Below are 11,365 nucleotides of genomic sequence, written 5' to 3' on the forward strand. Positions count from 1 at the left end.
AGAAGGAACACACCAGTCGGCTGGCTATCGTGCACAGAGACTGCAGCAGCCAGCTGAGGCAGAGAGGGAGGAAGTGCAGCCCAGGTGGTGAGAACAGCATGCGCAAAAGCATAGGTGGGGCCAGCAGCTGGCATAGTAAGCTAAGCCTCCGCCTGCAGCGCTGGCATCCCATATGGATGCCAGTTCTAGTTCCAGCTGCTGCTCTACCTCTGACCTGGCTTCCTGCTTATGGCTGGGGAAAGCAGCCAAGGATGGCTTAGGTCTTTCAACCCCTGCCCCATGTGGGAGGCCTAGAGGGAGTTCTTGGTTACAAGCTTTGAATCGGTTCAGCTCTAGCTGTCGTGTACACTTAGGGTACAAACTAGCAAGTGAAGAACCTCTCTTTCATCTCTCCTCTCTCTGTAAAATCTGCCTTTCCAATAATAAATAAATAAGTTTTAGAAGAAAGCAAGCAAAGCATAGAGATATGCGAGGAGCAGGTCCCTCTGTCGTCCCCCCCAGCCCTGGCCCAGCCTCGCTTCTGTCTCCAGCAGCCATCACATGGGTCTGAGTGCACATCCTCTCCTGATTCAAACCCTCAGAGGCGCCCCTTGACCCAGAACATCAAAATCAAGTCCCAGAGGTTGCCCACCACTGACCCCTCTCTCCTGGCAGCTCCTGCCCCCTGTGCCCAGCACCCTGCAGGGGGCCAGCTGCCATGGTTCTGTGCCACACGCCATGGCAATCATGCCTCTCATCCCTGGCCCCTCTCGACTCCCAGCGCCTGGGAAACCCCGACCTCTGGACCCGGCCAATAGGTTTCCTCCTGCCTCGCAGTGCTGGGCACACCTGGCAAGCAGGACCAACAGGTGGTTGTTGTGCAAATGAATGAGCCCATATGCAGCTATTGACATCCAGGTGAGAAGATATGAGAGGCTGGGCAGTTTGCATGAGACACACAGCAGGCTAGAGGTGGAGCTGGCCAGGAAGCAGCCCTGCTGCTCTCCCTCCTGGCCTTCTTCCTGCTCATTCTGCCACACACCTGACCTGTGACCCACCTCCCTAATAAATGCATCCTGAGCCCCGTCCACTGTGGGGCTGGAAACCAGCATGGCAGATAGTCCCAGCCAGCTCTGTTCACACACCACAGGCAAAAAGATTTATTTATTTAAAAGACAGTTAAAGAGAAAGATTCAATTTACTGATTCTCTCTCTGAATGGGCAGCAGAGGCCCAAGTTCTTGGGCTGTTATCCACTGCTTTCTTAGGAACATTAGCAGGGAGCTGGATTGGAAATGAAGCAGCCGGGACTTGAACCGGTGCTCATGCAAGATGCTAGCATCACAGGTACTGGTTTAACACGCTGCACCACAGCGCCAGCACCTTGGAGAGTTTGTTTTTTGGTTTTTTAACAAGCATCTAAAGTTTGCATTTAAAAAAAAAGCAAGCAAGCAAGCCAGGCTGATGCCACAAGTGAGGTTGTCCCATTCGGCATGACACAGCAACCTCCCCTTTCGCAGCTCTGGCCAGGCATCTCAGGGGGTGTGGGAGTGCACTTCCTCCGCTCTGCTCGCCCGGCACTTTCTGGCAGGTGGACCTCAGCACCTTCCAGAAGGCGTGATGAAACGATGCCGGCTGCCGAGCCCATGCCCCATAGCTTGGCCCCACCATTGAACGTGAACCGCAGGCCAAGGAAAGCAGATTCTGTGTGCTGGATTACAAAGAAGATAAGCTTCATCCCTTTTGACCAAGGTCTGCCTTTCTTCTTTAACCTCAGTTCAGCCTGCCCTGCGTGTACAGAATACCAAACAGGAGCCAGGCCCAGAACCCTGCAGGAACTCAGGACACCCAGTGTTTGCAAAATGCCAGGGAACTGGTGGCCATGGGGCTGGAGTGCTGAAGTCTCAGGACTCATGGGGCTGAGTGTGGCGCCTGCCAGCCACTGCCCGCATCACACACAGCCATCTGTTGCCAGAATTTGCCAAGGGCCGCAAAGCACAAACAAATGTGGCTGCAAGTCGGTTTGATTTAATAATCTCCAGAGAAAGCTATTACCGTGTGTGTTTCCGAGGAGATAAAACACAGAGTTTATAGGAAACTGGGCTCAACCTCAAAGACACAGCTTGTTAAGACTACATTTTGTGTATGGGAATCGAAGGAGGATAAGTTCAATGTGAAGAGTTAATCCGACACAGGTTTATTTCGGATATAAAGGAAGAAAGTTCTAGAAAGAGGGGCACTTCTTGGGAAACAGGCTACCTAGGAAATGCTCAGGCTCCCGTTTATGGGCTGGGCTCCCTTCCCATCACTAGGGTGACCTGGGACCCGTGAGCTGGTCCAGAAGACAGGCACTGTTGGGGGGCGGGGACATGGGGAAAAGAGGCCACATCCTGTGCACAGCTGTGACGCAGAAGGTGGCACGCAGCGTCCTGTCCATGTGATAGCTGCCATGTGTCAAACACCATGGGTGTTGGGCTCACAGGCTTGTGGGTGTCAAGTGCACACGTGGTGACTCCTCCACATGAGAACCAGCCGTTGACCAAGTGCTGGCCCCTACTTGTCTGAGGAAGGAGCCACCTCAGACCGGAAATGGCTGCTGGAAGTGCAATCTCAAGACGGCTCTGGAATCTTCCTTCCAGCTCCTCTAGGAAGTATGCCTCTGGCTCCGGAGGAGGAGATGCTGACACATGTGGCCCTCCTGGGATGTACCCAGATGAAGATCCACCCAGCCACAGGGTGGGACAGGGACAGAGCCAGGGAGGGGGAGTAAGGCCTGGTGGCCTTTGCTCAGCACGAGCTGGGAACAGGGTACAGATTGTCTCCCTGCTGTGGCTGCTGACAGCCCACCCACAACTGGGGCTTCTGAGAGCTTGGGGAGGACAGCTTAGCAGCCCACACTAACTGTACCTGAACAAGGCTCCTGTACATGCAGTCCTTCCAGAACACTGCCCCTGACCCTACTTGACTGTTCTTTCATGAGAAACCCAAAAGTTGGGCCTGCACCCACCTGCCACGACAGTCCTGGGATAGGTGTCAGCTGCTGGAGACTGCCCCTCCATAACAACTGGCACACCGCTGCCCTGGTCACAAGCAACCATCTCAGGCAAAGCCGCTTCTTCCCTGGTTGTGACCATCAGTGGGGGAGTGGGCACAGCAGAGAGGGCCCAGGCAGGCTGAGTACCCGGGGTGCTCATTCTGTTTGGAGTGAACAAATGAATAGTGCCATCTTCCCAGTGTGTGTTTTTGTGATAGGTCATATGTTCTTGGGCACCACTGCCCACCGGAAGGTTCTGTGGGTGTCTTGTCCAAGCAGCAAGTGGCCACTGAGGACTTGAAGTGGGGCCAGTACACATGAAAAAGCAGCATTTCAGACTGGTTTGAATTCTCCAACCGAGTTTAATTTGAGCCATCCTGCTTAATTGCGTATTGGGCCGCACAGTTCTCAGCGTTCATAGGACACGGTGGTGGGCACACAGACAAGGCCTGGTCTACCCAGCCCGGTGTATTCTGATGGGCGAGGGGTGAGAAGTCAGGGTGCCAACAGATAAGGAAATTTCCATAGTGCTAAGTGTTTCTATGATACCACAACAGGACAGTGAGCAAGGGGCACAGGGAGAAGAGGGCAGGCAGGCAAAGGCCTCCGCTGAATCGGAGGATGAGTGGAGCCCACATGAGAGCATCTCTGGTGGACCAGGGCTGGAGAGAGGCCTTGAGACAGACCATATCCAGGACAGACTTGGAGTCAGTGGCGAAGGAGTTTAAGGGGAGGTCCCAGAGAGAGGCGGGGCCCAGGTCATGGGAATCTCCAAGGGTTAAGAGAGGTGGAATAGGGTGTTCAGCGCAGTCTCCCCTGCAGCTGCCCGCATGGGGCAAGTTACTCGATGTCACTGCACAGGAGTCTCCTCTACTGAGTGGGAGAACGGGTGACAGGATCGGAGAGTCCAGCACGGAGGCTGAAGGTCAAGGCTGGAGACAGCGGGTGCACACACATCATGTGATGGAGACATTTGCGTATCTGACAGAGCCTTTGCCTGGGAGGGAATTTTCAATCAAATGTGAAAGTGAAGCGATTGGTTCAGCAGTGACCCAAGCTGCCATCACTAGTTTCAGCAATTACCAGCATCTCCTACCATTCTTGTTCCATTCGTCCCCGGAAATGGTTGAAGGTAAATTGTAGCTAGGATCCCATTTGCCCCCTAAGTACCTCACGTGAGCCTCCAGTGTGAGCTCTCTCGCTTCTCTGTAAGCCTGGCATCACTGTGATTCCTGACAATTGTTATTTTGCTTATTTAATACCCAGTCCTTGTGGATATGAGACAGACCTAATTGGCTCAAAGCTCGGGTTTTGTTCTTGTTTTGTTTTGTTTATTTATTTTTTTCTTTTTTGGTATGTTTGTTTTTTAGTTAGTTGGTCTGTACCAGGAGATAAACCAAGAGCAAGCATAACAATGACTTTGAAGATGGATATATGACCATCACATGGTCATCTGAGTCCAGGCAGCCTGATGGGGTCTTAGCAAGGTGGCTGAGGGCCAGGAAACTGGCCCCGAAACATGGGGCGGCTTCCTGGGGTGTTGACCTCAGGCCTCTGCGGCTGTTGTTTCCAGAGATTGCTGTCTGGTGACTGGGCTGCGGCAGTGGGAGTTATGGGCAGCAACCTCACCCAGAAACAGGCACATGGCCATGAGGGCACCCACAGGCCCCCTGCCAGCAGGGTTCAGGGAACAGGAGGCAAAGACACTGGGCTTTAGATAGAGGGTCCCACCGGGGTCCAGGCTGCAGCCGTCGGTGACACCTCTCTGCAAGGCTGAGCGCACAGGTGCATGACCAGGTAGGAGACGGACCCATGTGCTGTACAGGCCACAGGCAGTCCGCAGATGGGCCAGGCAGATGCCTGAGCAGAGGAGGGCTGCTCAGAAATGCCCAGCCGCAAGCCTGGGGCAGTAAGGTGAATCCCAGATCTGCCGGGAGTCAAGGGGTGGAGAACATCAGTTGGCCATGGTTCAGCCAGGTCCTGCAGAGCTGAGATGAACCAGGGGCCTGAAGCCACAGACACTCTCAGGGAAGCAGCCCCGGACCACTGCCATCACCCATCAGCACCTGCTGCCAAGGGGCATCTTAGGAAGGAAGCCGAGCCCCCAGGGCTGCATTGGGGCAGACCACAGGCAGCAAACAGTCTGCAGCTGGCTCCCATGGTGTTTTCCAGGATTATTTTAACTCTCTGCGAATTTTTTTTCCCCTTTTCTCGATAGCCTGGAAGAGCTGGCAATACCAGCCACGTTCACACCTGGGAGCTCTGCTGAGGCTGAGTCCTGGCACCACAGCCAGCATCGTTCCCACCTGCCTCCCCAGCCCAGAGCCTGGTGTTCCTGGGTACCACATCACCTCTCCTGTGTGCAATATTCACCTGTATTCCAGTGACTCCCTGCACTCCAGGATCCCCAGATCTGGCCCTCTGGCTCTCCCATTGCCACTCAGCTCTCATCTCTCTCTCTGGTCCCATGAAGCTCTTGTCTCCTCACTGTCTCAACCTGTTCCTTGCCCATGCCCAGAATGCTTGGCTCGTCATTGTTTCAGATCCTGCCTTCAGGATCATCGAGGCTCTGCAAGTCTCCCCCACCCCAGCCTGTCCTGGGCCCCTTCTGCTGGTTTCCCTAGGATGTCCTCGCAGTGTCCCGAACCTCAGCTGTCACAAACCGGTGTGCCTGGGAAGATAGATTCTGTTCGATCCTCGCAGTGTTTTATGTCTTGGGCATTGTTTGACAACATTGAGAAATTGGCTAGTGAAGAACTGGTTACATTTCCGCCATGTATCTCCTGGCTGGAGCCCAGTGGCTCCTGCACCCCAGACTTGTGGGCATGTGTTCTCTACCTCACAGATGCCCACACTCAGGGGACCCCCATAGCGCGTAGGTCACAGGCCCCCTCCGAACTCAGAGAGGAAAGGAGCTTCACTTGCTTCCTTTGCCTGCCACTGAGGCCAGGACCCTGATGGTCCCCTCTCTCTATAGTATCGAGTGGGCTTGATTATTGCAAGCCTAGCATGCATGCCCAGATCTTGCAGAGGCTAGACCTAAAGGAGCAAGAAAAAAAAATTGCATCCCATACGGTGTGGATGGCATTCATTTGGGGCCTGCTGTGAGCCTGTGCCAGGAGCATGATCCCTGCACCCAGCCTTACAGGAATGGCACATACCTGGATCACCAAATTACCCCTAAGCAGATAGTCTCGGCAGGCCTTTTTTTTTTTTTTTTTTAAGATTTATTTATTTTTATTGGAAAGGCGGATATACAGAGAGGAGAGACAGAGAGAAAGATCTTCCATCCGATGGTTTACTCCCCAAGTGGCCACAACGGCTGGAGCTGAGCCCATCTGAAGTCAGGAGCCAGGAACTCTTCCGGGTCTCCCACGCGGGTGCAGGGTCCCAACGCTTTGGGCCGTCCATGACTGCTTTCCCAGGCCACAAGCCGGGAGCCGGATGGGAAGCAGGACCACTGGGATTAGAACCAGCAACCATATGGGATCCCGGCGTGTGCAAGGCAAGGACTTTAACCACCATGCTAACTATCGCGCCAGGCCCTTGGCAGGTGCTTATATCCAGGTGCAAGACATGATGGTTCTGTGAGCATGTATCACGGGGCAGGTGGTATCCAAAGCACTTGCATCATATACCAGCTCATTTGTTCTGCACAGCAATCCTGGGAGGGGAGGAGGGGTATGGCAGTTTACAATTGGGTACATAAAGCAGGGTGGTTTACTGGTGATCATGTGGCTACCTCAAGGCCCTGCAATACCATAGAGAGAAGCCATGGCTGGCTGAGGTCAGCCATGACTCAGCACTTGAACCCTGGCCCTGTGTTGCCCCCTGGCCCCAGTTTTCCAGTATGACCAGAAACTGTATTGTAAGAACATGTCCATAAATCCTGACAAGTGTATAAATCCTGACAAGTGATGCTCCCATTGCTAAGAGCCTTGCAGGATCAGGCCAGCAGGGATTGAACCAGAGGAGTGTGATCCCAGCTGTCAGGCCCCATACATGTCCATCAGCCTCGGAGGCTGTGACATTGGCTGGGGGGGGTGGCCTTGATAAAGGCCATGAGGTCCCATCACCACCACCTCCTGCCCTCTGAGGGAAGCTGAGTTCCTACATCATGCAGAATGGTTCTCCGTAGGCTTCTGAGCAAAGGACATGTACATGGCCATAGGTCCTCCCCTCAACCCTCCGCTCACGTCCCAGCAAACCCAGAACTCCTGGAAACCTCACAGGTTCCAGCACACAAAGGGAAGGGGAGCATCCAGTCACCAGAGCCAGACTTCGAGATGGACAGCAGCAGACCCACTCCTTGGCCTTGACTGCCTCACAGCCTGACAAGGACAGGCATGCACATGGGGACCCTTGGCCCTGTTGCAGGTTCAGGGATCCAGGTTGGCTGCTCAGCCAAGGTCTGGTAGCCCAGAGAATAACCTTTTTGGACTCCACTCGAGTTAGGGGAGGCAGAGAAGGCCTGCATCTCCTGGAGGATCGCCCTCGGAATCATACCCTGAAGAAGGGCTGCCAGCTCCCTGGGAGGCAGCTGCTCATTCCACAAAGGCTTTCACAGCCCTGCTAAGCCAATGGTCAGGAGCCAAGCCTGAGGCCTCTTGCCGTCTCTGCAGAGCCCCTGGCTGCCTCCCATTCTGGAATCAGCTCTTCTCTGCAAAGAGCCATAGCTCACACAGTATGGGATGCCTTCAGTCCTGGCCCACACAGCTGTGCACATCTGGCTGGACTTAAAGCATTTGGCAGTCTGGGCCCAACCGGTGCTCTGCTCCCAGAGTTCCTATTTCAGGTGGTGCTGAAGGCAGGCGTCCAGCCCCAGGAGAGTGCCAAGGCCCCCTCCCCATGTGGCTGTGTCTGTTGTCACGCCACCCGGCACCACCACTGCCATTCATCTTGGCTCAGCAATCGGTGTGTTCATTGGCAGAGACGTGTCCTGCCATGCTAGGGCCAGTGAGGGAGGTGGCCTTGCCAAGTCAATTACATTACTTAGATTGAAACAATATTAATTTTGTTGTATTAAAAAAAAAAGTATGACAGCCTCAACACGCCTGGTTCTCATCAGCTGCAGGGGAGAAAGGTGACCACACACCAGCCTGGAGTTTCCCAGTGTCCTTGGGGAAATCCACTGTGAGAGGGGGTTGAGGCAGCAGCGATGGAAGGTATCATTCCAGCTGCAATTACATAAGGACGACAAGGACCCTGGGACACACATGTGGCTCCAAAGACAAAGGGTAGACAACAGCAGGACTGAGTCTCACCCCGCACTTCCTGGAATCAGGGGCAAAGGAGAAAACAGCCTGGATTGAAAGCCGTGGTTAATGGACAGGAGAAAGCAAGCTGGTTCCTGAAGAATGTACTTATTTATTTTCTTCCACTTGAAAGAGAGAGTCACACACACACACACAGATCTTCCATGCACTGATTCACTGTCGCCCAATTGCCTGCAACAGCCAGGGCTGAGCCAAGTTGAAGCCATGAGCCTGAAACTCCAAGTGAGTTTCCCACATGCCCGTGGCAGGCAGTTGAGCCATCCACTGCCACCCCCAGGATGCATTAGCAGCGAGCTGAGTCAGAAGAAGGGTAGCCAGGTCTGAAGCTGGCCCTGCAGTGGGAGCTGTGGGAGTCCCATGTGGCTGCTCACCCACCGCATCTCCAGCCCCACCCCGCTGGGATCCCTTGCTTAGGACAGCCCTCGTACAGAACTTTCTGGAGGGACCCCTGGCGTCATGAACCTTTAGGTCCTCTCTGCTGGCTCCTCCATAGTGCTGACATGCGATTTAATAGCTTGCAGGATGACCCTCAAGGGGCAACAGCCCTCCCCACTCTTGTGAACACAGAATCAGCCCCCGGATTTGCAGGTTCTATCCCTGTGAGCTCCACACCTGCAGATCCAGCCAATCACAAGCTGGAAACATTTTTTTCTTAAAATGACATCCAGGAACAAGCTTTGTAGTACACAGTGGATTGAACACACTGCTTGGGCCATCTGCGTCCCATTTGAAGGGCTGGTTTGAGTGCCTGCTGCCCTGCTTCAGGTCCAGCTTCCTGCTGTTGCCATCTGGGAGGAGGCAAGTGATGGCTCCAGCGCATGGTCCCCTGCCACGTGGGTGGGAGACCCACATGGAGTCCTGGGTTGCTGGCTTTGGCCTGACCCAGCCCTGACTTGCAGGTATCTGGGCAGTGAGCCAGCAGATGAAAGATCTCTGTTTTTCCCTCCCGTGTTCTGTTGCTCTACCTTTCAAATAAATAGAAATACCTACTTTGTTTTTTAAAATTGCATCCATACTGAACCTGTACAGACTTGCTTCCTTGTTGTTACTCCCTAGCTCAGTAAAACCACAGTCCACACAGCACCCACCTTGTGTGGGCTATTGGAAGTCATCTAGAGACAAGTTACAGTATGCAAAAGGATGTGTGAAGGTTATATGCAAATACAACCTTGTTTCACAAGAGGGACTTGAGCAGCTGCAGAGTTCAGTGTTCATAGGAGTCCTGGAACTTGTCTCCCACAGCTACCAAGGGACTTAGAAAGGTCTGGAAGGACAAGAGCTTGCACACGTGTGCGCACACACACACTTGGAGCACAGAATGGTCTAGAAGAACAAGCACCTGCCCAGGCAACGCAAGATGCCCACAGTGATCACCTCTGGGGAAAAGGAGGGAGCTGAGACAAGCATGGGAGACACCTGGCCCACGGGGACTTAATTTAAAAAAAAAAAAAATGGGGAGCTTGCAGGTTACTCTGCCAGTGGCCAGGCTAGCAAGAGCCAAAGCCAAGGCCCAGCCAGGGCAGCTCACTGCACCCCCGCTCTGTGAACTCCGTGAACCCAAGTTTCTTCCTCCATCATCTGGGCCACCAGCGAACATTTCAATGAGTCTCTTCTGGTGCTGTAGTGTGGAACTTTGCAGTCCTTGATTTTTTTTTTCTTTTTCAAACTTGGGATAACCAGAGAGGTGACTCATACCTGTTCCCTACCTCCGCGAGGAAGCCCCCCCAACTCTGGTGACCCTTGGATCAGACTCACGCCAACAGGTGGCTCACGTGCGTGGCCTGCAGAGCATGAGAGACATCCATGCAGCTCCCCGCCCCAGGGGCCCTGCCTCCTTCCATTTTCACTCCTTTGCTCCACCTTCCTCTGTCAGTGCCCTCCGAGCCAGCCAGCCCGAGTGGTGAGGGCTTAGCAGCCAGCAGATGGCTGAGGTCAGACAGTGCTCTCCGCTGTCACTGGGAAGGAGCTGACAGGGCTGCTGAGGCAGGCACCCCCTTAGCAGAGCTGGCATGATCACCTCCCACCACCACACCTCGCCAGCTGTTTCCCTGGTGGTAATTTGGCAGAACCAGTCATTGAGAGCCTCCTGCACTGTCCTTCCCAAATAGCTATTTGCTGATTAATTCACACCTTGTTGTGTGCCTGCGTTCCACAGAGAACACATCCATATAAACATGTAAAAGAGCGCTTTGAGAATCGACTTTTCTGACAACCGGCAAATAGTAGCCTGCAGTCCCACAACTGGGTGATTGAAGCCAGCTTCCTGGGGAGCTCCCAGCCTCGGTGCTAGATTGAAACCTCTCTAACTCCTGGGTCTCGGCGTTCTCTCAGAGCTTGCTCACCCGGCTTGCAGGATGGCTAAGAGGGATGGTCAGTACACAGTGGACATCTCTGGGAATCCCAGGCACCAAGAGCAGATCAGAAGTCAAAGCAAAGGGATGCTCTCATTGTGGCATGGTGAGTGAAGCTACTGCCTGTGACCCCAGCTGTGAGTCCCAGCTGCTCCACTTCTAATCCAGTTCCCTGCTAACATGCCTGGGAAAGCAGCAGAGAATGGGTCTCCACAGCTGGATCATCACCATGTCAGGACTCTCCCAACTCAGACGTGGCTGTGGTTGGAGGCGAGCGAAGGGGACCCACTTTGGGGACCAAGGCCTTGGCTGGGGAACAGGGTCTCCTCTCCTGAAGATCCCTTCACATAAGACATGGAATCCCAATTCACCTGCACATCCTATGGCTTACAAGGGCTTTCCCCCTTCACCTTCTGGGAACTCAGCCTCCACGCGCCCCAAACAAAATTCCAAATTCATTTTGGCCAAATCTAATCCTTTCCAAGCTTAAAAATGGTTCCACTGGAAGCCCATGTAGCAGCTTACAGCAGGTTAACAAACTGCAGCTTGAGAAGCTGGTGGGGCAATTGTTTGAGTCCTGGCTGCTCTGCTTCTGACCCAGATCCCTGCGAATGCACTTGGGAAAGCAGAGGAAGGTGGCCAACTACCTGGACCCTGGCCACGCCTGTGGGACATCTGAAGAGAGTTCTGGGCTCCTGAGTTTGGTCTGGCCCAGCCCTGGTCATT

General features: G+C 53.9%; 1 protein-coding gene across 6 annotated transcripts in view; it reads left to right on the forward strand.

Moving 5' to 3' along the window:
* Positions 1-11,365, forward strand: part of KATNIP (katanin interacting protein) — a 165,253-nt gene that overhangs the window by 123,894 nt on the left and 29,994 nt on the right. The gene's annotated exons all lie outside the window — the stretch shown is intronic.

The sequence above is a fragment of the Ochotona princeps genome, chromosome 24 (assembly GCF_030435755.1).
Source record: "Ochotona princeps isolate mOchPri1 chromosome 24, mOchPri1.hap1, whole genome shotgun sequence".
In the NCBI taxonomy this organism is placed as follows: Eukaryota; Metazoa; Chordata; class Mammalia; order Lagomorpha; family Ochotonidae; genus Ochotona; species Ochotona princeps.